This window comes from Manacus candei, unplaced genomic scaffold, assembly GCF_025592945.1.
Source record: "Manacus candei isolate 608988 ecotype Guabito, Panama unplaced genomic scaffold, ASM2559294v1 h1tg000005l, whole genome shotgun sequence".
Lineage (NCBI taxonomy): Eukaryota > Metazoa > Chordata > Aves > Passeriformes > Pipridae > Manacus > Manacus candei.
The window spans coordinates 7,620,187-7,631,407 of record NW_026138053.1 but is presented as its reverse complement, the minus strand read 5'-3'; the positions used below and the strand labels follow the sequence as shown (position 1 = coordinate 7,631,407).

At 45.3% G+C, this 11,221-nt stretch overlaps 1 protein-coding gene across 2 annotated transcripts in view; it reads left to right on the top strand.

The window, feature by feature from the left end:
• Positions 1 to 5,539: 5,539 nt before the first annotated feature.
• Positions 5,540 to 11,221, top strand: part of DAB1 (DAB adaptor protein 1) — a 440,923-nt gene continuing 435,241 nt past the window's right edge. Inside the window, exon 1 of one of the 2 annotated variants that reach the window (XM_051801343.1) lies at positions 5,540 to 5,570. The gene's annotated coding sequence lies outside the window, so the exon portion shown is untranslated. The remainder of the gene's footprint in view (positions 5,571 to 11,221) is intronic. The other variant, XM_051801354.1, reaches the window with a different exon arrangement.

Here is an 11,221-nt window from a genome sequence, read left to right as displayed (position 1 = left end):
TGACTCTTTTTCTCCTGTTTCCCTGGGAAACCTCCTTAATCACTGAGGAGGTACAGTGATGTGTCACCTTCCGCTCCCAGCTCACTCCGAGTGCCTTGTGATATTTCAAGCATCCTCATTGCTCTTAATTTCCTTAAGTGTTAAGAAAAGCAATACCTGGTATCTGTAAGGTAGTGCTTGATGGGATAAAGTGCTTTGATAAGCTCTTAATTATAAGGATTCTTGTAATTTGTTGACTTCCCTTCCCAGCAATAGTGGGATGTTTCTAACACAAGGCCTTCTCAGCAGTGTCATTTGACATAATTCTGCTGATTTCATTAACTTTCACTGATTTTTTTGCAAGTCGATCACAATGATTGATTGACTGGGAAAATAGGTTTTATCGTCCTTAGTCTCCAAATTGAATAGTTGTAGCAGTTGGATTACGTTAATCCTGGAGTATCCGCCTCTGGCTGATTTCCATTGCCGAGCAGAGCCACCCCTGCCTTGTCCCCCCTCAAATTAGGGGATTAAACCAAGAGGTGCTTAAGCTTAGCACTCATTTGACACGTGGTTATGCAAATTGTGAAGGAAACCAAGAGATTCTTGAAACTTAGCTTGAATATCAGGCATCTTCAACAAAAATAGCAACGGACAGTGAAACGAAGGCCCAGTTGCAGGAAATATCAGAGATCTCTGTAGCCCTGTGAGCAGGTGGAGGGAAACAGATATGTTTTAAACAGGCAGGAGACAGTAGTTTGTGTGATGTATACAAATATTAAATAAACTATATCATTTACATACAGACATGGTAGGTGAAAGATGGAACAAAATGCCTGAGTTGTCTACCACAGGCTACAAGGGAGACTCAGTGTGGGACTAAATAATGAATAAAATATCATTGCAACGATAATGTTATATTGTAAATAATTCCATTTGTTTACCCTACTGTGGCACTGAAGTTCATCTCCCTCGGAGACTTCTTTGACTTTTGATGCTGTTTTGCTTTGCATATGCTTGATTTTTTTTCCCCCTTGCTTTCCACAGAACCTTCATAAAGGTTCAGGAACCGACAGGACTAAGTGAATAATTCACAGCAAATAATTCCTCGGCTGAATTTAGCATCTTCATTTCTGTAAAACAGCCCTACACACATTATGTATGTTTTGCACTAATTTATTGTTAAATCAGTTTTAAGCATGAATTCCCCTCAAGCCACCATCCTTCTATTTTTATGAATAGAATATAAACTCTAGCCTTGAAAGAGCTGGTTTTAGAAATTAGTTTATTTGTGACTGGAGAAATGTGTATTAGGTTTTTTTTCCTCAATAGCTACAGTATTGCTACTGGTATAAATATGTCCAGACATAACATTAGGCAATGTGAATCTCATTTTTAAGGTAATTTTTAAAATTCATTTAAACTATTGAAGTTTGATCTCTCAAATGCTTTAGAAAGGGAACACAAGGCAGTCACAAGAGATCTTCTGTTTTTTCCACTTGAGAAATCATATGAAGGGATATATTTTAAGGAAGAAACAGTGTAGTTTCTATTAATATTTTTTACTTCACTTTTACCTTGGAGAGTAGTATTTTTGGAGGTGACTGCTGCATAAAAATACTAAGTTATTCTTTCAGTGGATGAAGGGTGTGAGTGTGTATATTGTAGATGTAGATCCGGATTAATATTTACTCCTGAATATTAATCCAAAGATTGGAGTTCAGTGTATGTAGTAGATTCTCCAGTGATGTAATGCATTTGATTGGGAAGTATCTCAGGACTCCCTTTAACTCACTATATGTATCTCTGCATGTGCCTGTATGTGTCTGAAAAATGCAAAGTCAAGCCACGCTACCTGATCCACTGCCAGACAGTGCCACTGGTCAAGCAGCAGCTGCCCCACTCCAACTGTCTGGCAGTGGGGGCCAGACAATTACTGGGGGTAATGACACCTGTATTAAGCTCCATGAGATCCATGGATGGCAAGTGCTAAAGTAAAGGTGTTGCAGTATAAAATTCAGAACATTTATCTCTACACAGAGACTTGTGGTATTCTTTGGCATGTATTTGATTAAGTAATTCTGTCATGGCTAAAACAGAGACCTGAGGTTTCTTTTTCCTTTTTTTTTTTTTTTTTTTTTGTTTGTTTGTTTGTTTGTTTGTTTGTTTATTTATTTGTTTGGTTTTTTTCAGGTGCCATTAGAAGATGCATCTCCTGCCTGAGAAAGCCAGGAGTTTCCTAAAATCATAACAAAGAAGGAAGAGATCCCCAAGCTGCAATGAAGGATGATGACAAGACAAATCAAAATACTTTTTTGGGCAGAGACAAAAGTTCGTGAGCTGTTTGCATTGATTCTCACCTGGAAGTTCTGTGTTTGGAAGTTTTGAAGGTTTGGGGGAGAAGTACATCAGTGAAGGTGGGTTTGATTTCCTCATGGGAATTTTGGACTGAGTAGTTGCTATGACCTGAGGCATTCTCAGACACCTGATGGGGCTTTGAGCAACCTGATGTAGCGAGTGGCATCCCTGCCCAGGGCAGAGGCTTGGAATGAGATGATCTTTAAGGTCTCTTCCAACCCAAACCATTCTGTGATTCTATGACTCTATGAAGCAATGTACTGACTGCAGCTCAGTTATGAGGCCTTTGGAATTCCTGGCTCTGGAGCCCTTTCCATTGCACTGCAGGGGTATTTTGTTTCCAAACCCGTAGTGATGAGACTTGTGTAAAGAACTGCTAATTTGCTCTGCTTTGAGTACACAAGCTGAAGTCTCCCCATGCAGGGAGACCTCAATATCAATGTCAAGATGTGAAGGTAGAAGTAGTTTTTTGTTAATGTTTCATTCCTGTATGAAACTTTTTGAGTAACAATTAAATGAGAGCTCTGGGATGAGCTGAATAATGGTGAAACAAAAGTCCCCTCAGCGTGCTCCCTGCTTCCCCGTTGTCTCAGAGCAGCGTCTGCTGTAGCTGCTGGGTAGTGTGGCAGGGAAATCTCCTCCTCATTTCCATTTCAAACTCTGCCTCTTCTGAGACGAGTATAATCAGTCCCTCACTGCAGTTGTGCACTGCAGCATCTTCGCTCCCGCTCCCTCTCCCGGGGCTTGCTCCTGTGCTTGCCCAGCTGTTTGTGGCACTCTGCTTCCCAGCTGACTCCGAGGCACTGGAGCTCCGACAGCTCTGTGGGAGCACTCCAGCACGCTCTTATTCAGAGGCACTTATGCGGCTTTTCTGCTCAGACATCTGTGTTTAAGGAATGGAAATTAATATCCCTTGCATATAGATCCCTTTCAGCGTGTCTCTTTGTGAGGAGGGGTTTGCAGAGAAGCGTTTGTGCATCGATGCTCTGGGTACAGACACACATCGTTATGCCCTTTCTGTGCAAGTCGAGGGTGTTCCCAAAGCTCAGGGTGTTAATCACACCAACAGCAAGCTCTTCAACCCAACTGAGCATCCTGCCTGTCTTTGGCAAGTATTTTTGCTAAACACAGGGAGGAATCTGTACCGGAGCTGGAACTAACCCCCATCTCTCACATCCTGCCTGGTACCCGAACCGCAAGCCCACAACTGTGGCTTTATCCAATCGACATGTGAACTTGGAAGATTTTCCGTGAAACTCCTCCCTCCAAAACCAGGCAAGAAGACATCAGGAAGAAAACTGCTGGGGCCTCGAAGTCAGAGACACCATAATTTAACACCAGAAGGATGCAGGGCTTGAGATTTGACCTATATTTTTGCCAAGAGTTGTATTCCTCACAGAGATGTGGTGGGTGGGAGCAGATTGGTCTGACAGACTGCACGTTCAGTCCTGTTTTGTAGGTCTGGTTCTTCCTCCCATCCTCACCCAACCCCCAGGAAAGAGAGAGAATGGAAGGAAGTCAACATAAGAAGTGCAATAAGGGTACATCTCAATCACATAATCAATAGGGTGTTTGACAGCTTTATTCATCTTTTATCATCCGTGATCTAAGGATAACAAAATGTCTGAGGCAGCCATTGCCAAACAGCCCCAGGTTTGCATCAAAGAAGCCCATTAAGCAGGAAGAACTGTTACTCCTGTAATAAATATGTGACACGGGAGAGCAGGTAAGAGATTGGGGCCAGGGAAGGTGGTTTAGTCAAACGTGTCAGGTCACACTGACAAAAGGTTAACACCCTGTCACGTGGCACATGCCCGTAGTCACCGAATTTCACAACTATCAACACCCCCAGCAAGGCTCCCTCTCCCATGAGGTACAGTAACCACAGATGCCCTAATGATCTTACATATGAAGGAATATGTAAAGCAGCTTAAGTCTCATTCTCTAGCTATTACAAGCTTGATCTCCTAGAATTAGACAAACTTTAATCGCTGTCTCACTGCTGTGGTTTGTGAGCTCACGCATGAATTTCTTCCTTGCCAGGGATTAATTTTGCTGTTTGGTGACATCCCATTGAAGGAGTGGACAAGAAGAGCAAGAAATATATCTGTGCACAGGCGGTGCTTCTCCTTCCTGAGCACTGCCCAGTAGGCCAGTTCCTATTGACGGAGCTGGGTCAGGCCAGATCTTCCCAGAGAAACACTCAACATCCACCTGTGAACAGCAAGGGAAGTTGGATCTATCGTGGCTACAAGCTGTCACTCAAAAGTATTTCTGCCTTCAAAGTCCATTTCCAAGCAGCAAGAGCAGACACCTTCCTGCACAGGGCAGACAGCAGCCAGGAAGGAAACCTCTTGTGGGACAACCAGGCAGAATCCCAAGGAAAAGAAGTCAGCATGGGAAGGAAGGGCGATGCCAAGTCCCACTGGGCCCAGAATGCCTTTTGGTGTCTACACCGGATCTGAGCGACCAACCTCCGCTGCCCAACCGCTCGTGAATCTTCCCAACTGCTGCCTGTTGCCTGCTCACGGCTGGAGAGGGATGGTGCTGGGCGAGGGCTCGGGGGTCCCACGCCCCACGGGCAGATTTTGGCTGCAGCCCTCTTTGCCACGGAGCCGGGAGTGATGGCCAGCGCAGCCCCGCTACCACCCCCCCTGCGCTGGGAGGACTTTCTTCAGCCGTCTCCCGAAGGAAGGAAGGGCAGAAGGAAGAGCCGGCAGCCGGGAGCGGTGAGAGGAGCCTGGAGAGAGGTGCCGCCGGGGGTCGGTGGGGTTTGGGCAGAGCGCGGGCAGGCAGCGGGTTGGGAGCCGCGTCCCCGAGCACGGAGCGAGCGGAGGAGGAAGGAGGGAGACAGAGGGAGTTCGGGACCGGCGCTGCTACCCGGGGGTGCCGGGGCTGCCGGAGGGGGGGTTGCGGGCGGGCACCGCCCCCTGCCCGCGGGCCGGGCGGGGCGGGGGGGCTCCCGCTCCCCGCGACTGGGGGGATGCGGTAGCGAGGGGGCTGCGGGGGACCGGGGCTGCGGGGGACCGGGGCTGCGGGGGACCGGGGCTGCAGGGGACCGGCGCCGCCACCGCGGGCCCGGAGCCGCCTCCGCCCGCGCAGGCTCCGCGCCAGCAGCGCGGCGCAGCCAGCCAGGGAGCGGGGCGCGCAGCCCGCCCGCCGCCTCGGGAGCAGCAGCAGGAGGAGGAGGAGGAGGATGAGCGGGGCGCTGCGGGGAGCGGCGCCGGCTGCAGGTAGGAGGAGGCGGCGGGATCCGCGGGGGGAGCCGCCCGCCCGCCGCCACCGCCGGGCGCGGAGCGGGTCCCGGCAGCGCCCCGCGGAGCCGAGCGGAGTTGGGCGCAAAGTTTGTCCGCCGGGAGGGAGGCGCTGGCGCGGCGGAGCCGGCGAGGAGGCGGGGAGGGATGCCCGGGCAGCGCGGGGCCGCCTCGCTGCCGGCCGGGACGGGCGGGCGGGGATGCGAGCGGCAGGAACCGCGGTGCGGGGCCGTGCGGGAGGATTTAACACTTCCAGAGCCGCGCACAGCCAACTTAGAGCCGTACTGAGCATCTCCGTGCTGCGAATGAACGTGAGACACCGCTTCCTTTCTTATTTCTCTGTGTGTGTGACTCGATCAGGGTTTTCTCGCCATCCACCTTTGCGTGCCAGCCGGGAAGGAGCAACTTGAACCAGCTGTCCCTTCTTGGTTTAATATTTGCAGCTCGAATAAATATTTTGTTGCCCTTCTGCCTTTTTCTCAACGCCTTCTTGTAGTGGAGATGATTAATCAGTGAGGTTAGTGGCCAATTAGGCATAACCTTGTAGGAAAATAATTATGCCAGGATATATGGGTTTGACTACTGATGTGTTACAGAATACACCCAGATCTTGGTAGCTGTTTCCCCATGTGTGCAAATTCAGGGTGTTCTCGATTTTGAGTGAAAAATCAAAGTGTAATGATAAATATGTTTTTACTTCCAGTGGAAGACTATTATTTTCCTTGCAGCTTTAAAGTAAAATGTGTGTGTGTGTGTGGATATAGAGAGGAGCTCTTTTTCTCCTGGTCAGTCACAAAATGTTTTTCTCCCTTTTTAAATATGGTCTTTCCAGTGCTGCTGGTTGCTTTGACTGTTTGGTTTGCAGAAATGAATTTCTTTTTGGTGCCCTCGGAGTCTCGTGAGAAGAAGTGCACTGCTGTGCCTTGTGAGGCTGGTCGTTTTAACTGATCTTGTTAAATAATGCTATTATTAAATGATGGCAAACGGAAGCAAATGTGTTTTTCATTGCCCACAAGTTGTGTTTCTGAGCTAAATTTCTTTTTATGGCTGAAGAGGCTCTTGCACTGCAGTATTACAATACAGCCATATTAAAAAGGTCCTTGGAGCAAATAACCCTCTAATGCTGCAGCTACGTTTTCAGTAGACTTCAGTAGTTCTTTGGGAAGTAATTGTGTTGGATTTAAGGAATCTGGGCTGAACGGATTGTGCTTTTTTAATTGTGATGTTAAACTGCTTGTAGATATTCATGTAGATGATAAATCTAAACCCAAAATCTAAAGAAGCAAAGCTCCAAACCCAAGGCTTTATTTTTAATGCAATAATTTGTCTTTTTTTTTTTTTTCCCTCCAACAGGTTCTTCTGGTATTTTTTCTGCCTTTTTTTTCTTTTTGCTTCCTTCCTTCTTCCTTTAATTGGCAGGGAGGTCTCCAGCTAGAATATCTTTCCTTAACCAAGTAGAGTGCAGTAGTACCTGATACCATCATTCTCTTCCATGTATGGTTTACTCTATCTCTGATGCTGCAAGGAATGAAGGCAAGGAAAACTAGAGACAAAAGGGAAGGAAGATTCCTGAGGCCGATGATATTGGCAAATTGAGAGATTAAGGTTTATTCTGAGGAACCTCACCAGGTTTTACATGGTATCTTTGGGATGTAATGCTGAAAGTGTAGGTCAGTGCGTCTCCTTCAGTGATCCCGGTGCGTACTTGGGAGGTGTGAAAAGCAGACATGGAACTAAGCTGCTTACCTCCTAATGTCAATATTTGGTGCTAAAAATTTAATTGTGAGCCAAAGACAAGCAGGTTCGTTCTTCTCTCTAACTGCAGCTCTTAATTACTGGTTTTTGTTTGCTCTAGTAAACAAACACATAGCTCTTAAAATTGAATTAAATATATAAACTGCTTGAACCAGAGCCGGGAGAGAGAATAATTGTGTTTGTTTTAAATAATAAATAAAAAATTAAGCTATCGCTCCAATGACTGGCTGATTACAGTCTTGGCCTGATCACTCAAGCAGTGCTCCAAGCAGCTCTCCAAGCAAGCTCTCTGTTTCCAGCACCCTTTTCCTGGATTGGAGGCTGGAAGTGCTCGGGGTGACGTGTGGGCTGACGCCTGTTTGACTGACAGACACCTATTGCAGAGTGGCACCCAGTGCTCTGTGATCCTGCCCCTGTAATGATTTCCTCCAGAAAGCTGACAGAGAATTGAAATGTTTACAGCCAGGTCTTGGAAGGGTTCTTTAAGATGCAGAGAGAAGGGTAGGGAAATCCATCCATTTTTAGATCTCCCTAATCCCAAGCTTCTGTTCCTGTACTTATGCTAATTTTTTATCGATTCAGAAAACATTTCCACTCCACATAGAGTAGTCTTACAAAGAAATTAAAGTGGGGAGGAAGGAGTGGCTGAAGGAGACATCCTACTCCAGTCTTTTTTTTCAGGTTGTTTATGAAATTGAGGCCATTGATGAACAGTTGTGTGCTTTGAAATTAGATTTCAGTGAGAGGACTAAGCTTTCCATCCTGTGCTTGTTCTAAGTGCCAGGTTATCTGGAACACTGCTTATTGTAAAGATGCAACATCAGTGTTCTCCTGGTCAAGCCCATTTCTCCATTGGAGCAAAACCCTTGGGAATCATTTCCCATGTAGATGTCAGGTACTGTGTGCAAAAGGAGCTGAGCTGGAGTCAAGACTGGTACCCAGAATGGCAGTACATGAGCAGCAGGGAATGTGAGTCAATCACTTCTGAAGTTCAGCTCTCCCCTTACTGAACTTGTGTGTGTGCTGCAGATCAGGAACATGGTTTGTGCTTCTCTAACCATCTGACTGACATAAAATCCCTTTGCAGATCCATCTGTGCTCATCAGATGAGCCAAAGTCATGCTTGTGCCTGGTATTCACGGTCTGGTACCAACCTTTAATTTTACCACTCAATTCCATACCCAAGCACTAGGAGTGTTTGCTGTTGAAGTAGGATGCTGTTGGAGGTCTTCCATCACCCTATTTCACACTTTGTGTAGGGAAGTAAGCATGATGTTGCAGCCAGCCCAGCCTGGAGCTGGCAGATAGGGATGCTTTCACAGTGACACCTCTCTGCAAGGGGCAAAGGAGGAGGGTTCTGATACTGAGAAAGTACCAAAATGGATATATTCCCTGTGCTCCCCATTTATCTGCCTATAACTCCTCTCTTGGATTTAAAGGATATCTTTCTGCTATCAGAACTCTAAAGAAGGAAGCAAGTGGCATGTTTGTGATTTTATGCTTTACCAGAGATGCAAAAGCAGGCTGGAAGTGAAAACAAGCTGATATTAACTGCTGCTAAGAGCTCTTGGAAGAGGGAATGAGAAGTATTCTTTTGAGTAACCTGAATAGCAGGTGGAAATGACCCTATACACAGTGTCTATAAAACAGCATGTTGGATAAAATGGTCCTATTACAGGAAGTGCAGAGGGCAAAAATCCTAAGCAGTCTTGACAATCGTTTTGGGATTGTTCTGCAAGAAAATCAAAGGCTTGTCAGTTTTTGCTTTTATGCACATAAATCACCTTTGCTCCTCCTGTTTCAAAAAATGCACTGGGTCAGGACTTTTCAGTTTGCCTCCACAATATTGTGAGTACTTACAGTAGAATACACCTAACAAACAACAGGAGATTCCTATTTCACAGCACTTTCATTTTTCATCAGTATGCCAAGTTAAAGAGCCTCCAACTTCCCTTTAAAATAGCATGAAGATTGTGCAAGCCGGTTAAAAGGGAGGAGAATGCATTCCGATATTCCTCTTTTATATCCACAGATTGATGCATTCAACAGCCAACTCCTTTGATTCTTCCAACATTTAAACATGAGTGACTTAGTGGAAAAACACTGTGTGAATATTTACTCCTGTTTTAATGAAGCAGGGTTCTATTGAAGTCAAAGCAACTGCAGCTGTTTCCTTAGGCTGAGGATATGGCCCAGCAAAGACTTTTCTAATTGGCAGGAGGCTGGTTTGGTACCATTCCTCGCAGGGCAATATTTTAGAGAAAAAAATAAATCTGCCTAACATCAGAGGGATTTCTCATTTGAAAAGTTAAATGCTCCTCAGTGAGAGGTGAAGGTATTACTCCAGCTCAGAGAGTGTTTTGCCTGACTAATATATCCAAAATGTATGTTGGGATTGCCCAGCACTGATAATTCACGCACCTCTGGAGTGGAATACAGCAGCCATTCCGGGATGGAAACATTATGCAGGAGGGGTTTAGGGAAGAGAAATGAAGAAAAATTAATCCAATTGAAACTGCAAGGGGGATTTAGGAAGCAGAATGCAATTATCCGAGTTGGATATTGGCCAGGACATGTTAGTTAACATTTTTACTCTTGCAGGAATTATCATGGGATCTTTAATGACGATGAATGGTCAGGACTGTATTTTACATCTCATTTGAAAGCCCGAGCTTTCATTTCTTCATGAGGATGAAGTGAATGCTTTGCCTTCCTTCAGGATGAGTTGCTTTAGTCAATCTGCTTTCATCCCACAGGCTCAAGGCTCTCCAGAACACCTGCCTTGCAATTCCACATGTCCAAGGGTTTTCTTCACCCTGAGCTGCTGAGTCGAAAGGAAATCCAAACACTCAGCATTGCACATCAAAGCCCAGTTCCAATTTATGTGGGCTTCATATGGAGAAGTTCCCCTACAGTTTGAGCTGGCCATGGCATAGAATCACAGAATGGTTTGGGTTGGAAGGGGCCTTAAAGATCACCTGGTTCCAGTCCCTCTGCTGTGGGCATATTTACCTCCTTCCCCAAGCAATAGTGTGCTGGTTTTCTCCCCTGTTTTATGAGGACTAATGGATGAAAGCATTATCTGTCAGCAGTAAACAGATGATAAAACTTACTGGATCTGGTGTTTCTGAAGAAAGGAGTTGATGCATAAAATACTTTCTTCTCTGTATTCCCAATTTTCCTTGTAGCAATCTGAACTTGAATCTTTGACGAAACAAACTAACAAATGAGCATTTCTTCACTGTAAAAAGTCATTGTCTCGTTACAAATGTATTTTTATATCAGTGCTTCTGGTATTCAGGCAAGGAAAGCTGTGGGATGGCAGTGTGCTTCTCCAGGGGAAAAGAGGCTTCAGGTTCTTTTGGAGGTTTAGGGAGGGTGTGTTTATTGTAGTTCAGTCAAATATGGTTGTGGAAACTTGGAGGATTGCTCTGTGTCTGCTGAGTTACTTTTTAATCTGTTTATCAAAGTGCTTGCAGACTGTCTTAGAGGTCATGAAGCAGTAGCAGATGCTGGGAGATAAAATTAGATATGCATCCAGACTTCAATCTTTAATTTTATTAACAAAAAGGATGATGTAGTAGTAGATACTTTATTTTTCTTTCCTACCGGAAGACCTGTCCTGAGATTTTGGTTTCCTGCAAGCTCAAACATAAGTAGACTGTGCTTCTAACCCACATACACCACTGATACACGTGTGCAACACAGCTAATTAAAAGATAACAGAATACTCTCCTTGTAGCAAAGATTTTTGCTATTTATATAGGAATTTTCCCCCAAACTCTCATGGTAACATCGCTGTCATTAATTTAAAATATCGTTTCAAAATCACTCAAAATATACATAATGTATAAAGTGATACATTTTGTGTCCAG